The sequence below is a fragment of the Cinclus cinclus genome, chromosome 2 (genome assembly GCF_963662255.1).
Source record: "Cinclus cinclus chromosome 2, bCinCin1.1, whole genome shotgun sequence".
NCBI lineage: Eukaryota > Metazoa > Chordata > Aves > Passeriformes > Cinclidae > Cinclus > Cinclus cinclus.
The window spans coordinates 25,065,932-25,080,054 of record NC_085047.1 but is presented as its reverse complement, the minus strand read 5'-3'; positions in this window follow the sequence as shown (position 1 = coordinate 25,080,054).

Here is a 14,123-nt window from a genome sequence, read left to right as displayed (position 1 = left end):
AGCTGCTAAACAGATTTGGTTTACAGTGTTATGTCATTCATTGAATTTGTCTCACTGAACTCATTGAAAGAATTATCTTTTATAATTTCTCATTACTGTTTGTCTGTTGATAAATCGGACAAATATTTTCTTCTAATATATACATCCTTATTGTTGGTCCTTGAAATTCTAATTCAACACATTAGTGCATAGCCAATCTAATTTATTTACTTTTAAACTGACGTATTTTGGGCAGTTTCATCTTTTTTAAGGTTATTCAGGAATATGAACATTGGAATGGGCAGCTGGTCTTTACCATTTTGTCTTGGCAGGTCTCAGACATCTACTGAGGCCCAATATGTGCCTAGATTTTAGGTAATATAATTGCTGTATTTGAAAGTACTGATATTTTTACTAAAGTAATGAAACCAGATCAACTTCATGCATGTATATGGTAATACTACTGTAATATTGGATTATAAACCCATAGAGTCGCATCAGTTTTATATGACATAAGTCCTGTTTTGAGGGAAAGGAAGGGTAGGGCTTCAATTTGTATATTTTAATTTATTTGGAAATAAAATGTTACTTTAATTTCAATTTTAACATACCATTATGCTCCAAGTAATAATACAGTGTGTTTAAGATCCTAGCCATCAGTTAGCAAATCTAACAGAAGGATTCCTAAGGAGGGATAGATGTATGTCAGATTTGAGATTTGTATGATTTGTATGTCAGATTGAGTTCATTTAAGCAATGTAACATGAATTAGACCTTTGTCCCAGCCTATACTTTTCAGTGGAATGTATATATACAGAGAGAAGGGTACATTTCTTGAACTCCAGTAACATTCACTCTCTTTGTCATAAGAAAGGAGAGAGTTTGCATTAAACAGGTTCTTTTTATGTTCTACTTACAACATTTCAAAGAGTGCTGAACAAATGAGGTAGGAGTTTGTACATTTGTGCATCAAAGAAGTGCTATTTTTCTTATATGTTTAAAGGTACATTGTAGGGTAACCTCAAAGAAAAACTATATTCTCTAATCAATCTGCCTCTACATGAGTAATTAAATAATATTTTCCAATTCAGAAATGTTCTTAAACACACAAAAGCTATAAAATATCCTGCTGAGAAAAAATTAATGGACTAGTTGCTAAATGGTTACTGCTAAAGATATCATAAATGTAGAGTCATTACAGTAATCCCAAACTGTCATTTTTAGCAGTATGTTAAACTGTTCCATAACAGATCCTACCAGACTGATGGTGCTTAGATAATGTAGGAGCTAACCAAAGATCCTTTCTCTTATTTTTCAAATTGGAATTTTATTTGTAGATGGCTAAACAGCAAAACTTTTCAAATAGAGTGGATCCCCTGTTACGGAGTAAGTTGAGCTGGGCAGTTAAAAAACCAGTAAGTTAAGATGATGGAATTATATTCTTTTTAAATTTTGAGATGGCTGTGTCAGCCATTGGGTAAGGATAACTTGAACAGTGAGGAAAGCATGAACAGAATTTTGTTCAGACTAAAAGAAATTAAATGAAGATACATAGAAAATCTGTGGGAAAAGTACATATATTCTATTTAAATACCACCTTGTCTGTATATTTTATGAAGACTCTTCCAAATGGACCATTTGATACCAGGTAAGCATAAAGTTACTACAGTAGCTGTTCTTCAGTGTGGTCGAGTGAATGAAAGAATTATCCAAAGTCTTTGATTTTGTATAGTATTTCTGGTTTATCAAACATGATCTTGACGTAAAACGTCTTCCTAAGGGGTTGACTTTTTTTCTGATTTTGAGTTACAGAATTGTTTGAGATTTTTAAACACATCCTAATGATAATGTGTTTATTCATTAAGTTGCTAGCTCATGTACTTATTACCTGGTTTTCAGAGGAGACTGGGTTTTTAGAATTGAGTATAGTTTTTTTACTCCTGCAAAATGCTAAGATTTGACCCTATTTGAAGTTTTGCAGGATTTAGAAAGGGTTATGTGTAAAACTGTCTTCTTCAGCTGTCCTTGATATCCAGAGGGTTCTTTCTATCTTATTTCTTTAGCCTATATACCCACTACTTTATGGCTTAGGGATTCCTGCCCCTTTCAGAAGAGTCTAGAGGTCATGTGTGAAATCAGCAGTTCGTTTTCACTGTTTCATGAACAACTGGGAAACCAAAATGCAGCTTCTGCAATGAGGGGGACAGAAAGAAATCCCCATTGACTTCTTGCCAGGCTTTGCTCTTTTATTGTGGAAACTCCTCTTCCTCCTTGGAGATGGTAGGATGTGAATTAATCAAGTATTGAATTAAGGTTGTAAAGCAGAAACGTGCTATGATCTAGTTAGATAACTGGCCTGATGGAACCTTTATCACATTGTGGCAATACAGATATCTTTACTGTCACATACTCCTCTTCCATCATCTTCCCTATCAGCTCTCATTAATAGAAGCCTCCACAGCAACCAAAAAGGTTGAGGTGATATATAGCTCCAGTCTAAGTAATAGGACAGAATACCTGCAACTCTGTCTGGTGAAATAGGGAAGTGTGGCATGATGGTTTCTCCTCATGTGAAGATGAATACCTCCATTATTCTCTGTTAATTAATCTGTTTAGTTTTAAAATTGCCAGATCGACCTGGATCTGAGGTTGTACCTTCTTCTTTCCCTCTAGGGAATGCTCTCCTGAACTGGCATAGGGTGGCCTAACTCTTGCATTTAGTCACTAGCCTGAGGGAAACTGTTAGTGGTACCAACAGGGAATCCATCCCCTCACAGGATGGCAGTGATTTCACAACTGTGCCAACTATGCTTACATAGGAAAAAAACTCCTAGAAAAATAACAGCATAAGTTGCTACTGCTTGCAAAGCTCCAACAGCAGAGTAATGTAAAGGAAACTAACTGTATACAATTGTCTTGACTAGGCAGCCTGCTGAATAATAAACCTTCCCAAGACAGCAAGGCATATTCGTGCAATAGCTGATGATTATCCTTGTGCATGCCTTGGTTTATATTGTGTAGACTGCATATGTTTGTATTTATACAAATGTTGCTGTGGAACAGAAGCCTGCTGTAAGCACCCATATTCTGGGTACGCCCATATGTGTGTTTATATGTGTCTGTATATCTGCATGCGTGCACATGTGTATGTATATATGTCTGTGTGTACAAGAAGCAGATGCACTGTAGGCAGATAAAGCAGATAAATATAGATTCAGATAGAAGCAAAAGCCTATAAATACACACTCTATAGAGTGAAAGCAGGCAGATCAGCACAGTTTCACTATTACTTGCCTTCTGTATAATAAAAAAGTAGCTGACACTGACTAAGGGGATGACACTGTTGGCTCTCAGCAAGCAAAGTAAAAAGGTAAGAAAACTTCCTTCCAATATGAGCAGCAATTGTGACAGAAGATTTACTGTATCTAATAGTTTGACTAACACAAGTCATTGTGTAGTTTTGTCTGAAGGCAAAGCATGGCATTTGTAATTTTACCTTAAAATAAGTATATTAAATACAAATCCTGACCACAGTCTGAAGAAGTGCTACCTTTAGTTTCTGTTTTGCAATAAGCCTCACACACTGTGCTTGTCAACTTTCTGCTTCTGCTATACAACATATCTTCTTTGCTTCAAGTCCTACATTCTCTCCAGATGAACTTCGGTAGTAGAGTACTGAGGAAAGCATTTAAGTGCAAAATTAACTTTCAGAAATAATGTAGAGTGTGTACACATAAATGTGTGCCTTAGCCTTCTCTTTGTAAATCTCTGATGCATGTTTTAACACTCATCTTTCTCTCTGTTGTAGCAATATATCTTTGGCTAATCCATAGCTGTAATATAGGTGGATAAAAATCAGAAAAGTCTTAACCTTACTAGAGAAAGAAAACTTTACAGCTATTCAGGGGAGGATGAAAAGTAGATTTTTTTCTTATTCTATCGCTCTTTCATGAGGTTGTTCAGATAAATCAAGGTTGCTGGAAAATGCCTAAAACTTGTCAATGCTGTGTTTTATTTTTCTTCATATAATGCAGGTGGTATTGAGGAATTTACAGCAAGAGGCTGGCAGCTGAGAGTTTAGCATTCTATTTCCAGCTTGACCACTTGCTTAGAGTGAGATCTTGCACAAACTATTTAGAATCTGTGAACTTATTTCCCTGGTTTTGAGTAGAATTAATTGTAAATATGTCCCAGACTTTGGTAACTGAATAATACCTTGTTTGGTTAATTGGTGTCATGATGCCACTGGAGCTATTCACAGGGCAGGATTTTCATAAGAGTCTAACTTTCAGTACAAAGTGCTCTGATAGTCCAGAGTAAAAATGAAGGGGTAACAGTTGGAAATACTGCTGACGATATTTTGTGTTGTGTTGCAAACAATTCACTTGTTTTTAATTTATTTGTATTTGTATTTTATTTGTATTTGCCATTAGCTGATGAGTACTGTCTAGTTTCAGTATTCTGAGGAACTTGCAGCAAAGCAGTAGAAAAGCAAACACCAGCATATGTATACTCATGTTCAGGCCAGCCATGCTTAGTATGACAAAGCAGAACCAAAGACAGAAAATTAAACTATCAAGTGGTCAAAGCCTTACTGTGGTATTAGCTCATGTAATGCAGGTTTTCATAAAGTATCTAGTCTAAAATAATTTTTGTCTGCAGATAAAAAGAGAAAAGGCAGCTCAGAATATCTGAGTTTTGCTCCTGAACAAATTACTTGGTTTGGTGCAAGACATTTTTTACTCAGCTTTCTTATTTTGATATCTGAAAATAAACTCTTCCAGATATATTTTAACATACTCAGTTTATGCCATAGTTTCCTATTACCTAGGTGCTTCTGAAAATTTGATTTTCAAGCCACATGAAGTGTCCTGTGAAGGTGCCTGTTTCTACTGTATCTCTTGAGATACTTGAATTAAACTCAAAGAGGAGTTTGAAGTCATGTATATGAACAGTGAGAAGCTGTGGGAAATGGCTAACTGATACAGGAGGTATCTTACTATAGTCCCTGGGCTAGTGATAAAGCTTTATGAAACAAGGAGCTGCAGACTTGGTTTGGGTGCTGCAGCTCATGGTGGTTTTGGCAGGAGCTGCTCCAGCCTCTGGGCTGGAGGATGCTCTCTGCTCTGAGCTCTCACAGCTTTCACACCTCTCTATGCCCTCTGCACCTCAGGAATGCCTCAGGTGTGTGATCTACCCATTGTCTGAATATCCTTGAGTTATTCAGGCTCCCTCAGGATGCAACCTGTGTATTTTAGGAGTGGTGTTTGAGAGGAATAAGGTTAATTAATGTGATAAATTACAGTACTTCAAAAATTAACTGGCCTATCCTATAAATACTTCTGAATCCCTCCTAGTGTTTTCCTGCTTCTCCCGTACAGTATAAAAGTCACACTTGCTTCAAAACAAGATGTTGCTCTAAGGGAGCAAAACAGATATTATTTGTTGGACAGGGGTTATACTGATCCAACAATTGCTGTAGAAATACAGTCTTTTCAAAATCTCATAGGGAGTATCTGGAGGGAAAGTTATGCAATCCCTTAAATCATTTACTATGAATTCTGAATTTTGTTTTCGCTTCCTCTCCCTAATTCTGATAAATTAGTAATTACTTACCAGATTAAATTATAACATTAGATTGTCTTTGCAGCAGGGGAAATACAAGTTTAAAGAAAAAAATTACTCTTGATCTAAAACCCCACATGTGTTGATCTCAGGCTGGATCAGATCTTTGCAGCTGAGTTACAGTGTTGAAAACTGTTGTTTATTATGGAAACACTGACATAACCTCTATTCTTTTGGTTCTGGCAGACATGGCAAAAATATCCAGAGACCATTTTTTCTGACTGAGTTCTTTGCTAGTCTGCTTGGACTTTTGCTTTCTGAGTCTTTGACAGTTTTTTCTGCCATTCATTTTGACTAAAACTGTCTTGGAAATATATCAGTTTGTAGGAACCATTAGGAAGTAACAACATTACGCATGTTTAATAGGTTAGCTCAGGGGTGGGGAAAGTTTAGCAAATTCTGCTGTGTCATGGTCATTCCAAAACAGTGGATTCCAAAAGGTTCATGTGAAAGAGAAGTCAGTAGGAGAAAAGGTAAATTGCCAAGAAAAGCATACTTGTTGTGAATTGCTTTTGTTGCAAGTAAAGTCATGTTGCACAAGGTCTGCCAAGGTTTATTGATTCTTTAACTAGCAGGAACAGTTGGCAAGCATCCTTAGTATATTTAGGTTTTGTCTCTATAATTTTAAATTTTTTTATTATTCAATTTACCATTAAAAGCCCATGGCAACCTAGCACTGTGCTTATGTCCTCCTATAGTCATTAGAAAGACAGAATCTGTTTTGAGAAACATTAAGCTTACATGCAAAATCATGAAATCCTAGAGTAATAACTTGTTTATAACCTTAATTTCTCCCTTAAGATAGTCTTTAATAAGAAGTCACATTGTTTGTCTGCAAATACAGTGCTATAGTATCTTTGATACATGCAAAAGGCATCTGCTATTAATGTGTTTCACTATTCAAAACCCAAAAAAATCTATCCAAACCAGCTAACATAGTGAAATGTAGTGTTACTTTGTAGTTACGCTCTCTTGTAGGGAGAACATCTATCAAAGACATTAAAGAATGTAATATAGAATTAGATACAAATAGAAGGGTTTTTAGCACACACATAGGGGTTATTGTCAGATTTTTCTGACCTAAATGTGTATCCCTGGTGGTATTCATAAAAGGTCTGGTAGGATTTTTTTGGATGTGTGAAATTTTAAAAACTGGAGTATTTTCATCAGAGTAGAAAGCTTTTTCTTGAAGCAAATCTAGCCAGTATTGACTTTATGAGTCCATTTGTATTTTCTGTTGTTTTCTGTGCTTTTTCTATAGATAAAGATTTCTTTTTTCCCTGTCTCTCAAACTTCTGTATATTTTTTTTCTTTCTGTATGTGCAAAATAAATGAACTTTTGTTTATTCAAGTTTTCATGAAATTTAAGATTGGGTAAACATTAGGAACAGAAAATCTATGTAGTGAAGTTTCCAACATTTTTGAGTGATTGAAGGCAAGTGGGTTATAATGGAAACTTTATTCAACTTCACTTGATAGCCCACAAGAACAGAATGTACCAGATCTGAACTCCCTTATTTGTATTCTCATATTTTAAGGTGAATCTGTTTCAACCTGGTATGTAGACTCCACAGCTAGTTGCATCAAATCTGACATGCTATCAAGGGCTTAAAAATAGGTGTACTCTGGACAATGATGAAGCAAGCACAGCAGCGTTTCAGCATCCGAGTTTGGTTTCCCTTAGCTGTTGTTTCTTTAGTCCTTTTCTATATCTGTTTTGTATAACCTCCTGTAAAGCATTTTATGCTTGTAAGATGCCTCCCATAAGATGAGGATATACTAAACCTCCAGACTAAGTGTATAAATTGTGATGAAAAATATGGTCTTTTTCACATGCAGTCTTGTCAGAAGAGTGCAGGTTTTCATTGTTTGTTGTGATAGTCCTCTGGTTCAGCCTTCACAAAGGCACTCACCTTGCATAGCATCACTCAAAGTTTGCTTGTGGAGCATTGATTCTACTGGCTGCATGGCAGGGAAGTAGAGTTTGCCTTCTGGGTCTCATTTCTTTTCCCCAGCATTCCCCTGGTTAGTAAAGGAAATATGCCTGAACATGTTTTGAGTTGGCCCCATCTGTATTAGTAAGTGCCTAATTCAGGTTGAGTGAGCAGGTTTCATTTAATGGAAACCTTACTATTTCCTTTAAGGGTCAGTTTCATTTTAAGACAAATCAGACTAGTTAGGCTGCAGGTGACTTTTTGTGTAAAACTTTTCTGGGTAATTTCAATGCAGTTCCACTTATGTGCAAACAAAATGAATAAGCATGTGCAAGACAGTGAATAAATGTTTTATTTTCCTAACAGCCTGACAGAAAGCCTGATTGCATGCTGGCTGATAGTACCATAGTTAATGTTAGTAGATGTGGACCTGGATAAAAGAAAAAAAAATAAACAATAGTCAGAAGCATTGCATATCTATGCAATTTTCTTAAAATAGGGTTTGCCTTTCTTATAACATGGAGTTTTTTCTTTGCTCACTGTGCTATTTTAGGACCTGTAAAAATGCCTGATGTCAGATCTGTGAAGAAAAAACATGTTGTCCGTTAAACACAATTTGAAGAAAGTAATATGGAGAGTGTGTGTCTTCCAGTAAAGATAATGCAAAAGAAGTTCTAAGAGCATTGATACTTGATTCTTCATTTTATATGTTTTCTTAATCAGTGCGTCCAGTTTCATTTCTGGTACAAGGTTCAGTGTCTGCTGTGGCTTGTAATAAACTCCCCTTTAGCCTTCAGTCTTTTAGCATCCTTTAAAGTATGTTAACATGCTTTGGAATCCCACTGACTTTATCACCCAGTAAATAAATGGATACCCAGGAGTCCAGCCTTGTGCCAGCCTTTGGGTGGTATTCCCTTGCTTTATAGGACCTAGTGTCAAGTTGGAGCAGGCAGAATTTGCACAGCAATGTCTCATTCTTGGAGGCAAAGGATTCAGCAATGTGATGGGCATTCACCTGTGTGAATGAGATAATTCATCCTACCGAACTCAAAATTATTCTCATTTATGAGCTAGAGGCCTGTCTCTCTAAACTGATGATTCCATGTCTGTGTGTGGAAAAGAGGGGGAAAACATTAATATTTTGGCAGACTTAATAAGTGAACAGAATAGTTTGAACATCCCTTGTTTTTGGTCTCTAATTCTCATATTTTCATGTCACCCAATCATCTCAAAAAATCCAAGGCTTTGTATTGCATGTTGTGCATAGTGTCTATGATTCTGTGCTCCTGCAAGCCTAAAGTAGATCCTAAAGAAATCAGTAAAAGATTCTTGTATATTATTAATAAAAAAAAATAATTCTCTTTGTAACCTTGATGGACCCTCATGGTCAGTGAGACCTTGCTAGGCATCTTTATACCTGGCAGAAGAAGTGTCACAATGGCATTAATTGGTAGCTTTTTGTAGTTTTTAATAGGATTTGGGCATGGATATGTGGGAGGGAAAACTTACTTTTGGACAGAGGGGTTTATGGATTTTGTTAATCATCCTTTCTTCTGCCTAAGGGCTTGAAAACAAAAAGGTTGGCAAAATTGCATTTAGTTCAGAAAGGCACAGTTCTGTTTTTACATGCTTTGCTTCCTTCTCTCCATGGCACATGCCTTAAATGCACGTCCATGTCACCTCTGTGCACTGCTGTGCGTGTGTGTCTCCCTGCTCAATGTGAGGAGTATTGTAAATCAGTAGTAAATTCTTGCTGCCCACTCCATGTTCGGTTATGCAATAGCACATACGGTTTACATAGAGACAAAAAGGGAAAAAGCACACACAGGCTTTACATTCAAAAGCTCTTGCATAATTTTGCTTTTCTGCAACCAATAAAAAACAACTACAAAAAAAATAATAACAGATGGGGAGGCTTGCAGGGTTTTTTTCCCTTTTCTCAGACTGTACAAAAGTGAGTTTGTTTAACATCCATGGTCATTTCTAATTGCAGGCTTGCTTATGCTTGAAAATAAGACTTTTTTCCAGCTTCCACGATGTGGTGCAATTCTCAGGTAATACAAAACAATCTGTTTTGAAGTGTTTAAGGCTGAATTGGTTATTTGTTTAGTCATAATGAAAAAAGAAAAAGAAACACCTCACTTTAATTATTCGATACATGTTGCAAAGTGAAAGAGGGCCGAGGAGTAAGTGAAGTTGGATTGTATTCTCTGATGTTAGTTTTAGCTTTTTTTAAAAAAATCTTTTTTCCTTTCCGAAAAGCAAAATATCTCTCAATGTAATATTTATGTAAAAAGCCAGTTATGTAACTCTCGCCTGCCTTTCTCTTTTGTTACCTCTCTGGACTGTACAGCTCTACTGTTTTTCCTGACAGATTGTATTAAAACCTGCAAATCCTGATGAAAGGAAAGAACAACTGGGTGCCCACAGCACAGACTTTAATTTTGAGCCTTTTTAAGGGCTTCAGGCTGGAAGACAATGGATCTATTTAAGATCTGGTTTTGGCTGGAGGAATTCGTATTGAGTATTTTCTTGTCACAGTGTGCTCTGGAACATCCCTAGCTTCTGCACAGTGTTTCTTTCTCTCTCCTCCTCTCTCTTCTACCCCTTCCTCCAACTTTTGGATGTATACAATGAAAGCTTTTTCCCTTTCCTCTCCTGACCTTCATACAAGTGTCAGGTCAGTCTCTGTATAACAGGAGCAAGTGCAGAATAACAGTGAAATTTTAGGTTGTGCTGAACTTTATTCATGTTTTATTTTAAGTTATTGATGTCCCTAAAGATCCAGAGATTCTTCTAATTAGAATTGGTTGGGATATTTTAATTTCCTTCTGTCAAATGCAAGAAAAAGTACACACGGCCCTGCTAAAATGATAATATAAAGAAGAAGAAAAAATAGGCTTTCTTCAGATTCAAGAAAGGAAAGAAATGGGTCAGTAATAAAGAAAAGTTCATGCTTCTTTTTCTGTTCATAATACAGGAGCAAATTATCCCTATAGCTATTGCAACAAATTTATTCGTAGTTGTATCCTCTGAGGATCTCAACTGTTTGTGGTTGTGAGCATTGTGTCAGGGTTTGATTTCTTTTGCCCTTCACAAATCATTCTTGTCTGCCTTCACATTCTTGGACAGATTCTTCCCCAGTGTAATGCTACTAATTCTGTTGATATGATGTCATATGTCTATTAGATCAATTATAAAGTCCTAGGGCTCAATCCTCAGTTATTTTAAAGTGTTTTTCTGTATTAGAAAAGAGCCATAAAATGAGTCTGTGTGTGAATTATGCCCACTTCAGGCATAATAGAAGAAAAATTTGAAGCTGACATTTTTCAACAGTGATCCCTAAGACAAACGTTAAATAAAACAGAGTTTTGTGAAAATAGGAAGTAGAATGTTTTAAGCTAAGTATGCTTTAAGCTGGGTAAGTATATTTCACCAAACTGCTGGCAAGCACACATATATTCAGAAATGTATTGGAACACCTGGATTCTGAAACCAGCCCTTGCTTTGGCTCTGGGCAATGTAAACTATTTCTGCCTACATTTGTGTCTCAGTAAAGAATTACTTTGGGATTATACTGGCAGATACTGTTTTGTTGTGCCCTTATTTTATTAATGTTTATAAAATCAATTCAGATACATAAGGAGAAGGCATTGAAATAATTTGTAGAGGTTAAAAATTTATTTGAATTTCAGGTTGGTGTTGTCACACAGACCAAACTGTAGACACCAAGTGTATATAAGATTTAATAACCCTCTATAATGTAATGATAATATATAAATGAAAATAACCTTGGCCATCAGATTATTAAATTCTGTAAGACTATCCTGTAGGAATTATAGGGCCTTAAAACCTATGTAATTGTAAGGTGTGGCTGAATCAGAAATCAATAGCAGTTTATAGTATAGTTGCATGCGGTAGAGGAGAGTAGCATCCTTAAAATCTCTTATCCTGGTGTCCCTCATAGCTGTCAGCCCTTTATAAAACGCTTGGAAGATGCAAATGGTGTAGCTTTACAGAGAACTTGCTCAGTAATGAGTCCAGTGTTTGACTTAATCAAAAGAGTGATCATTTGTCTTTGAGTGAAAATTACTTTCTGCTTGTCTTTTCAGAGTCTCCATCTTTAAGTTTTTTGTCGGCACTGATTGCAATTGGAGACTTATTTGGAATAGGTGTACAAAACCTGATAACTTTTAATGGCAGACAATCAATTTCCCCTCTTAAAGGCATCTGCCTGCTTTTCAATTACTGAGACATTTCTCTGTGTGTCACTAGGTTACCCCAGCTTCCCAGGTCTTCAGTCCCCAGTTTTGCTTTGTATGCCTGGGAGGACTACGAGCAAGACACTAACCTTCCTTAATGATCAAACAAACATTTAATTATTTCCTGAATATTTTCTAATTTAAAAAGGGAAAAGCCCTTGTAAATGCCTGCTGCTAAAATTCTAGTTATATATCTGCACGGTTGAACAGCAACCAGAACGAGGGAATTTTGTGTGTTCTGAAGAATGGAAATCTAATTTTAATTTATGGAGGAGAGGGTGATTTGACTTGACCAGATGCTAGACATGCAACCTGTGAAACTTCTGTCTGCCTAAATTCATAGGCAAAATAGGCAACAGGAGTGGTTTGAACAGTTTCTGAAATGAGATGTTAATATTCAGTTTTAATGAATAAGTCTTCACAACTTAAAAAGACTCTGCTATTTTATTTTTAAACATAAGCTGTTTGAGTCCTGTCTCTGTGAAGCTCTGTGCCTAAGTTTTCTTAAATTCAAGTTTACTATTTTAGAAAAAAGGTTAAATATGAACCCCAAAGATTTAAAAACGGCAAGAAAAATGAAAAGAGCTCTACATAAATTTTTATTTGAAAATTTCATTATTTCTCCTCTTTGACACATACTTGGGGTTGGGTATATTTGAAAAATAGCTAGCTAAATTATTTTGCTGTATCCAGCAATGTGCTGAATTAGCTATGGTAGGCTTTTTATCCAGCAATTATTCTGCAAGGCTTCCTCCCTCCCTTCCTCCCTTCCTCCCTCAGAGCAGTCCTTTTTGTAACTCTCACATTTTGGTTGAAGTTTATGACAATTTTGTGTCCTTCATTATCAGTAGTTCATTGCTAGCACCTTCAGTAGTTTCACTGGTCTTTTTGCTTGCAGAAGTCCCTAGGAAATGCTGCAAGAAGCAATGTTTCTGGAGTAATTGTAACAGAAGTGTCAGGCCTAGCTGCACTGAATGTTCCTGCAGCCCTCCTTTTCAAAGCTATGATCTTCTTCACTCACAGCAAACAACGCAGCTGGTTCATTTCTCCCAGAGGGAGCCTGTGTATTCTCACCCTTGTTTAACTCGTGTGTGCAGGTGGGCTGTGACACCTGCAGGGAAGGGTGACTGAAGTCCAGCAATTTGGAGGAGTTGTGGGCATGTGTGCAGTGCCTCGACCAGGGTTGGCACCTGGATGCTCCTTGCTATTTTCCTCTGTATTTTTCCTCTGGTTACAGTTTTTGCATTGTCACCAAACAAAGCAAGGGCTCTGGACTGAGTGCCTCCATCAAGGAGCCCCATGAGAAGATGTTCCATACTGTATGTCAGAATCCCTGTGGGGAAAGAGAGCATCCTCCTTTGCTCATGGACTTGTTCCCTGGATGTCTGGTCTTGTCACTGCCAGCTACTGAATACTCATAGCTGGGGTAGGAAGAACGTTTAAGCTCTCTTCTTGTTGAATCAGAGGGTTAAAAACAACTCTTTAAGAAGTGACCTTTAATATCTGTAGTAGAGAAGTGAGCAGGGAGCTGGACTTGATGAACTGGAAAATGTGCTTCAGGGTAAAATCTTACAAAAAACCTAACTATTTCAGTTAGTTCAGTTTGTGGGGACTCAATTTGAGGTATTACTTCATAATTTCAACTGAAGAAACCTCTGACTTGTGTGACTTTTTTTTTTGGATGCATGATGAAACTCACCCCTTTAGGGAAGTTCTTGCAGACACAAGATACAAAGAGAGTTTGTCTGTGTAAGCAGCTGAGAGGATTGCTCATTCCCAAGTTTGTGCTGATTTATATGTGACTGGTTGCAGCAGAATAGATGGACTCGCTGCTTTGACTGTACTGTGAACAAGAGAAAAATGCACTTAGTTAATAATGTTTTAAATCCAAATAAATAATAGCGCTTTTCTTCATGGAAGACTATGGAAAGGTATTAACATAAAACGGTGCAGAAAGCATCTGAAACCACCTTTGTTCATAGATTTCACTATATATATTTCTTAAACTGTTTCTCTTCACATTTTTTATTGAATATCCTGGCTGCCTTCATCCACTAACACCACTGGAAGAAAAAAATGATGAAGTTTCAATCCCATCATCTAGGTTCCATCTAAATATACGTTCCTGATTTAAAAGTGTTAGTCGCCGCTGAGGCTGGAAATGGCCTGTTCTGCTTTGAGGAAGGGGAAGGCAGATCACTAATGGTTACTCAGGCTGTCATGTTTCTGAGAATCAGCTGTTTTTTCTTTATACTGCAAAGATTAAACAAAGAATGTTAAACATTTCCCAGTTTAACATTTATAATGGAAAGCAGCTGTAGGG